The following is an 8,931-nucleotide window of genomic DNA, read 5'->3' as shown; positions in this document are numbered from 1 at the left end:
CTTTTTATTATTATACGTGATATTTATTTGTAATTTATTTTTTATTGAATATTTTAAACATACAATATACTTGCAGTGAAGCCGCTCAACAACTACATCACATTAGTCATTGAACAGACTCCCATCCAGAGCGACACATAGAAGCAACCAGGGTCAATTGCCCTCCTCAATGGCACGTCGACAGATCTCCCACAAGGTCAAAATCGGGGACCCGAACCAGTGATCCATCAGCCACCGGCCCAAGCTCCCAACCACCAGGCCACCAACCCTCCAAGACCCCCTCCTCCCACATACACACATTTCCCCAAGAGCTGCCCCTCAACCATCTGAGACCCCCCACACAGCCCCACCCCCACAGTGCCCCCTGAGAAAATAAGAAAAAATGATAATAATTCCCCACCCCCAAGACCCCACCATAACCAAGAAAATGAACAAAAGAGACAAAATTGAAAGACAAAGGAAAACAGAAAACAACAATGTAAAAAACAAAAGACATCAAGGACAACAAAAATCATAACAGCAAGGCCAACTGAATATGTTTGAGTGCATTTATGGCACTATGTACATGTGTGTGTGTCTGTGTACAGTGATTCTTCCTGTAAAAGTTGCATCATACTGCAGCACACCTTGCGGGCTGCCGTAGAATTCTATGGCACATTATTTAAATGTAAGCCATTGTTGCCATTAATGCTAGTTAGTGCTAGCTTGACCACCAGAGGGCAATGTTGAGAAGTATTTGACAGTCTTTAATATTGGCTGTACTAGATCATTTAAAAACTTTTTTTGAAAGGAGCAGTGGGGCAAAAAAGTATTTAGTCAGCCACCAATTGTGCAAGTTCTCCCACTTAAAAATATAAGAGAGGCCTGTAATTTTCATCATAGGTACACTTCAACTATGACAGACAAAATGACTAAAATAAATCCAGAAAATCACATTGTAGGATTTTTTATGAATTTATTAGCAAATTATGGTGGAAAGTAAGTATTTGGTCAATAACAAAAGTTTATCTCAATACTTTGTCATATACCCTTTGTTGGCAATGACAGAGGTCAAAAGTTTTCTGTAAGTCTTCACAAGGTTTTCACACACTGTTGCTGGTATTTTGGCCCATTCCTCCATGCAGATCTCCTCTAGAGCAGTGATGTTTCGGGGCTGTTGCTGGGCAACAGGGACTTTCAACTCCCTCCAAAGTTTTTCTATGGGGTTGAGATCTGGAGACTGGCTAGGCCACTCCAGGACCTTGAAATGCTTCTTACGAAGCAACTCCTTCATTGCCCGGGCGGTGTGTTTGGGATCATTGTCATGCTGAAAGACCCAGCCACGTTTCATCTTCAATGCCCTTGCTGATGGAAGGAGGTTTACGATACATGGCCCCATTCATTCTTTCCTTTACACAGATCAGTCGTCCTGGTCCCTTTGCAGAAAAACAGCCCCAAAGCATGATGTTTCCACCCCCATGCTTCACAGTCGGTATGGTGTTCTTTGGATGCACCACAGCATTCTTTGTTCTCCAAACACGACGAGTTGAGTTTTTACCAAAAGGTTATATTTTGGTTTCATCTGACCATATGACATCCCAATCTTCTTCTGGATCATCCAAATGCTCTCTAGCAAACTTTAGACGGGCCTGGACATGTTCTTGCTTAAGCAGGGGGACACGTCTGGCACTGCAGGATTTGAGTCCCTGGCGGCGTAGTGTGTTACTGATGGTAGGCTTTGTTACTTTGGTCCCAGCTCTCAGCAGGTCATTCACTAGGTCCCCCCGTGTGGTTCTGGGATTTTTGCTCACCGTTCTTGTGATCATTTTGACCCCACAGGGTGAGATCTTTCGTGGAGCCCCAGATCGAGGGAGATTATCAGTAGTCTTGTATGTCTTCTATTTCCTAATAATTGCTCCCACAGTTGATTTCTTCAAACCAAGCTGCTTACCTATTGCAGATTCAGTATTTCCAGCCTGGTGCAGGTCTACAATTTTGTTTCTGGTGTCCTTTGACAGCTCTTTGGTCTTGGCCATAGTGGAGTTTGGAGTGTGACTGTTTGAGGTTGTGGACAGGTGTCTTTTATACTGATAACAAGTTCAAACATGTGCTATTAATACAGGTAAGGAGTGGAGGACAGAGGAGCCTCTTAAAGGAGAAGTTACAAGTCTGTGAGAGCCAGAAATCTTGCTTGTTTGTCAGTGACCAAATACTTATTTTCCACCATAATTTGCAAATTAATTCATTAAAAATCCGACAATGTGATTTTCTGGATTTTTCATTCTCATTTTGTCCGTCATAGTTGAAGTGTACCTATGATGAAAATTACAGGCCTCTCTCATCTTTTTAAGGGGGAGAACTTGAACAATTGGTCGCTGACTAAATACTTTTTTTCCCCACTGTACATAGTATATGGGATTGATTTGAAGAAATGTAGCTTAATTAATATGATTAATATTATGGTGTTTCTATCCCCCAAAAAATAAATAACGAAACTCTCAGGGTTTCTGTTAGGAAAATATGGTGCTGTACAACGTGACCGGTAGGGAGTAAGTAGTACAGTAATAAGAGCAAAATAATCCTAATATTTCCATACATTAATTGTAGTCTAACCAATACCCAAACAGAGATTCATTGAAAATCAAATCTAATTGATTTATCAAGACCAGTTCCCATTCTTGTCTCAGAGCAGGGCGAATAAGTGCTTAAATAGTTGACAACACGTGGGTAGGCTATTGCTTCAAATCCTATTGCTTCTATCTTCAATTTTCTTTAAATGCCACAAATAATTGAACACACACAATTCTTAAAACTCTGAGAAGGGTAATGGGAGGTGATCTGCACTACATATTAAACTGACATTCTTATTGCTATATTCCACGCATCTCTCTCTCTCTCTCTCTCTATCTCACACACACTCTCTCACACACACTCTCTCACACACTCTCTCTCTCACACACTCTCTCTCACACACTCTCTCTCACACACTCTCTCTCTCACACACACACACACACACACACACACACACACACACACACACACACACACACACACACACACACACACACACACACACACACACACACACACACACACACACACACACACACACACACACACACACACACACACACACACACACACTTGCTGTCTTGACCTCTGAATGCTCAGATATGAAAAGCCAACTGGCATTTACTTCTAAGGTGTTGACCGGTTGCACCCTCTATAACCACTGTTTATATTATTTGATCCTGCTGGTCATCTATTAATGTTTGAACAGCTTGAAAAAAAATCTAGCCTTTATGGCTTGATCAAGTACTCTTATAATCTCCAACCAGTTCGGATTTAAGTATACATTTTGTATGACCGACGCCTTTATGGAGAGGTCTAATGCTTTAATATTTTATAATTTCTGCCCTCCAAATTCATATTCATTATATAAATGGGACCATGAGCACCTTGATATTGGGGCTGTGACATGCGGCTGTGCCTAACAGGGAAATGAGGGGTGGAGCAGGTCGGGTGCAACACAGGCGACATGGAGATGCGGGGATCCGAGTTCGGGTGAGAGCCGAAGCCACCATCCTGACCCCCCGGCCCAGCACCCTGCAACGAAGGAAGGGAGAAGCGGAAGGCGTGGGTTCCCTATCCTACCCAGTCCTCAGAGAGTCAAAGATACTCCCTTCTTTTTCCCGTGCTTCATTGATCTGTTTCGCTTGATGGCCCTCCAATCTGCACTTGGAGGGCCATCACCTGAAACCCCACCTCTTCAAGGAATACCTAGGATAGGGTAAGTAATCCTTCTCACCCCCCCCCCCCCTAAAAAGATTTAGATGCACTATTGTAAAGTGGCTGTTTCACTGGATGTCATAAGGTGTATGCACCAATTTGTAAGTCGCTCTGGATAAGAGCGTCTGCTAAATGACTTAAATGTAAATGTAAATGTTAGAGGGCACTCCAACCTGCAACCGTTTTCTACGGTTATATACAGTGTGTTCCCTTTCTTGTAGTGTATTTTATTGCCCATCTAACTATCGTCCTGGGATTATAGATCGAGTCAATCCTTCATCAGATGAACCACAACATGTCGGGTAAAGCTTTTTAATTCATGAATACATTTGAAAGTTTTGAATATTGTGATAGATCAGAGCAAAATTCCTCTCAGGAAAATTATCATTACTGTTACGTCAACTGGTAGGCTAACCACACAATTGTACAAAATGGTAAGAGAACTGGTGAAGAAAGTCAACCCTCTAATTACACATTTCTTTACCGGAATCTCTAAATGAATATACTGGCAGATCCATAACATTTCCTTGTACAGTAGTATATCTAATTAAATGCAGAGGATTATAATTCAATATCTAAGGGGATTTTATACAATTTACATTGCATGGTAAATTTAAAAAAACTGTTTAAAAATATATGTTCATTATTAAGTAGTCTTGCTTGTCTCAGAGCAGCGCGAAATGGTGCTGAAATAGTTAACCACACGCAGGTAGACTATTGCTTGTTGGGAGGTATTTTCACAAGGTAGTTGGGCTACTAAACTAATCGTTGAATAACAGATCGGCTCTCGGAACTCATTAACACACATAATGTGTGTGTTTCGATATTTGAAGAATCCCTTATAATGGTTCCTCGAAGAACCTCCATTATAGAAACATATTTAAATAACAAGAAGAAGAATAATATTGACAATATGGATTTAAATTATTAATTGTTTATTTAGAGGCATCACAAATGTGAATATTTACAAAATAATTTAGCAAACAAAACACATTACAAAATTGCTAAAGGTTTCTGCAGACAAGTCAGACCATAATAAATAATAAATGTACTTTGTATAGTGCTTTTCATTACAATTTCCAGCGAGACTATTCAAGCCATTGACTCAATGATGGTTGAAGATGATGGGCGATCGGCAAATGCAGTCTGGAATCTGCTGGCATCACAGGAAAATATCAATATTGCTCAAAATCACAGTCAGAAGACAGTTGAAGAAACTTGAGTGGACTTATGGAAAGGCTTTGTTAGGCATGTTATATATGGGGGTGCCACAGGGTTCAATTCTCGGGCCGACTCTTTTCTCTGTATATATCAATGATGTTGCTCTTGCTGCGGGCGATTCCCTGATCCACCTCTACGCAGACGACACCATTCTATATACTTCCGGCCCGTCCTTGGACACTGTGCCATCTAACCTCCAAACTAGCTTCAATGCCATACAACACTCCTTCCGTGGCCTCCAACTGCTCTTAAACGCTAGTAAAACCAAATGCATGCTTTTCAAACGTTCGCTGCCTGCACCCGCACGCCTGACCAGCATCACCACCCTGGATGGTTCCGACCTTGAATATGTGGACATCTATAAGTACCTAGGTGTCTGGCTAGACTGTAAACTCTCCTTCCAGACTCATATCAAACATCTCCAATCGAAAATCAAATCAAGAGTCGGCTTTCTATTCCGCAACAAAGCCTCCTTCACTCACGCCGCCAAACTTACCCTAGTAAAACTGACTATCCTACCGATCCTCGACTTCGGCGATGTCATCTACAAAATTGCTTCCAACACTCTACTCAGCAAACTGGATGCAGTTTATCACAGTGCCATCCGTTTTGTCACTAAAGCACCTTATTCCACCCACCACTGCGACCTGTATGCTCTAGTCGGCTGGCACTCGCTACATATTCGTCGCCAGACCCACTGGCTCCAGGTCATCTTACAAGTCCATGCTAGGTAAAGCTCCGCCTTATCTCAGTTCACTGGTCACGATGGCAACACCTACCCGTAACATGCGCTCCAGCAGGTGTATCTCACTGATCATCCCTAAAGCGAACACCTCATTTGGCCGCCTTTCGTTCCAGTTCAACAAATTGCAAAAATCGCTGAAGTTGGAGATTTTTATCTCCCTCACCAACTTCAAACATCTGCTATCTGAGCAGCTAACCGATTGCTGCCGCTGTACATAGTCTATCGGTAAATAGCCCACCCATTTTTACCTACCTCATCTCCATACTGTTTTTAGTTATTTTATTTTCTGCTCTTTTGCACACCAATATCTCTACCTGTACATGACCATCTGATCATTTATCACTCCAGTGTTAATCTGTAAAATTGTAATTATTCGCCTACCTCCTCATGCCTTTTGCACACATTGTATATAGACTCTCCTTTTTTCTACTGTATTATTGACTTGTTAATTGTTTACTCCATGTGTAACTCTGTGTTGTCTGTTCACACTGCTATGCTTTATCTTGGCCAGGTCGCAGTTGCAAATGAGAACTAGTTCTCAACTAGCCTACTTGGTTAAATAAAGGTGAAATAAAAAAATAAAAAAATATACATAAATACAGTTGAAGTCGGAAGTTTACATAGACCTTAACCAAATACATTTATACTCAGTTTTCCTAAATTCATCACATTTAATCCTAGTAAAAATGCCCTGTCTTAGGTCAGATAGGATTACCACATTATTTTAATAATGTGAAATGTCAGAATAATAGAAGAAGAGGAGGATTTATTGCAGCTTTTATTTCTTTCATCACATTCTCAGCGGGTCAGAAGTTTACATGCACTCATTTAGTATTTGGTAGAATTGCCCTTAAACTGTTTATCTTGGGTCAAACATTGCGGGTAGCCTTCCAAAAGCTTCCCACAATGAGTTGGGTGAATTCTGGCCCATTCCTCCTGACAGAGCTGGTGTAACTGAGTCAGGTTTGTGGGCCCCCTTGCTTGCACATGCTTTTTCTGTTCTGCCCACACATTTTATATAAGATTGAGGTCAGGGCTTTGTGATGGCCACTCCAATACCTTTACTTTGTTGTCCTTAAGCCATTTTGCCACAACTTTGGAAGTATGCTTGGGGTCATTGTCCATTTGGAAGACTCATTTGCGACCAAGCTTTAACTTCATGACTGATGTCTTGAGATGTTGCTTCAATATATCCACATATACTTCCCACCTCATGATGCCATCTATTTTGTGAAGTGCACCATTCCCTCCTGCAGCAAAGCACCCCCACAACATGATGCTGCCACCTCCGTGCTTTAAGGTTGGGATGATGTTCTTCGGCTTGCAAGCCTACCCTTTTTCCTCCAAACATAACGATGGTCAATTTGTCCAAACAGTTCTATTTTTGTTTCATCAGACCAGAGGACATTCCTCCAAAAAGTACGATCTTTGTCCCCATGTACAGTTGCAAACCATCTGGCTTTTTTATGGCGATTTTGGAGCAGTGGCTTCTTCCTTCTTCCTTCTTCCTTCTTCCTCGTCAATATAGGACTTGTTTTACTGTGGATATAGATACTTTTGTACCTGTTTCCTCCATCATCTTCATAAGGTCACTTGTCGCACCAAAGTAAGCTCATCTCTAGGAGACAGAACGAATCTCCTTCCTGAGAGGTATGACGGCTGCATGGTCCCATGGTGTTTATACTTGCGTACTATTGTTTGTACAGATGAACGTGGTACCTTCAGCCATTTGGAAATTGCCCCCAAGGATGAACCAGACTTGTGGAGGTTTAAAAAAAATTCTGAGGACTTGGCTGATTTTTTTTGATTTTCCCATGATGTCAAGCAAAGAGGCACTGAGTTTGAAGGTAGGCCTTGAAATACATCCACAGGTACACCTCCAATTGACTAAAATGATGTCAATTCGCCTGTCAGAAGCTTCTAAAGCCATGACATCATTTTATGGAATTTTCCAAGCTATTTAAAGGCACAGTCAACTTTAGTTTACGTAAACTTCTGACCCACTGGAATTGTGATACAGTGAATTACAAGTGAAATCTGTCTGTAAACAATTGTTGTAAAAATGTCTTGTGTCATGCACAAAGTAGATGTCCGAACCGACTTGCCAAAACTACAGTTTGTTAACAAGACATTTGTGTAGTGGTTGAAAAACAAGTTTTTATGACTCCAACCTAAGTGTATGTAAACGTCTGACTTCAACTGTACATAACCTTCCTTATGTTTCACTATATTGGATCACTCCTGTATATTGTTATACCTGTACCAGATTTAGTAGGTGCTAGAGGGACCTAGCCAGCCGGGGGCGAAGACCCAGCGCAGGATCGAGACGCAGGGGCCGTCATTGTGGAAGTGGGGTCCCGCCAAAGTCCCCAGAAGGGGAGGCGATGCCCAGGACCACTGAACCAACCGCAAAGGAAGGTGCCACATTTACTTGATAGTACCTAGCAAAGGTGCAAGAGGAAGCCCAGCTAACCGCAGCACAGATATACTCCACCCACCGGGGTCCATCCGGTAGCACTCAGAACTTACAAAAAGAGCATGGTGCGCACCCACCCTCTTCATGGAAGTAATCGCTACCAGGAAAGCCACCTTCATAGAGAGGTGTTTCAGTGAGGCAGACTCCAAATGTTCTAAATGCGGCTTCGCCAAAGCTGCCAAGACCACATCCAAATCCCAGCTCGCCATTGAGTGGGTCATAGCTGGATGCAGAAGACGAACCCCACTTATAAACCTGGAGACCAAGGGATGGTGCCCCACTGGCCTGTCCATCCACCCCACATGGTAGGCAGATATAGCGGCCAAATACCCTCTCAGTGTAGAAGCTGCCAAGCCTTCATCCAAGTGAGACTGCAGGTATTGGAGGACATACTGCACCCAGCATGACTCGGGCAAAACCTCAATACCAGTGCACCAAGAGCAGGACAACCGCAAGCGCAACTGTTATGCCGCGGTTGTAGCCAGTGGCTTTGCGCTCTGCATGGTGGACATTACACCCTTCTGTAGTCCTAACATGGACCATTGGTCAAATCAAATCAAATTTTATTTGTCACGTGCGCCGAATACAACAGGTACCTTACAGTGAAATGCTTACTTACAGGCTGTCGTGTCTTCACTATCATTAAATTGATTTAGTTTTATCAAATATTCTCTGTAATTAGTATTACGCGATTAGACTGATTAATCATGTAACTGTAATT

At 42.2% G+C, this 8,931-nt stretch overlaps 1 protein-coding gene across 1 annotated transcript in view; it reads right to left on the bottom strand.

Moving 5' to 3' along the window:
* Positions 1–7,403: 7,403 nt before the first annotated feature.
* The window catches only part of LOC118402328 (palmitoyltransferase ZDHHC16A-like), a 213,449-nt gene continuing 211,921 nt past the window's right edge, over positions 7,404–8,931 (bottom strand). Inside the window, exon 12 of the transcript XR_008078692.1 lies at positions 7,404–7,453. The gene's annotated coding sequence lies outside the window, so the exon portion shown is untranslated. The remainder of the gene's footprint in view (positions 7,454–8,931) is intronic.

Source organism: Oncorhynchus keta, chromosome 2 (genome assembly GCF_023373465.1).
Source record: "Oncorhynchus keta strain PuntledgeMale-10-30-2019 chromosome 2, Oket_V2, whole genome shotgun sequence".
Taxonomy (NCBI): domain Eukaryota; kingdom Metazoa; phylum Chordata; class Actinopteri; order Salmoniformes; family Salmonidae; genus Oncorhynchus; species Oncorhynchus keta.
The sequence above is the reverse complement of the archived record's forward strand: the minus strand, read 5'-3'. Positions and strand labels throughout refer to the sequence as shown.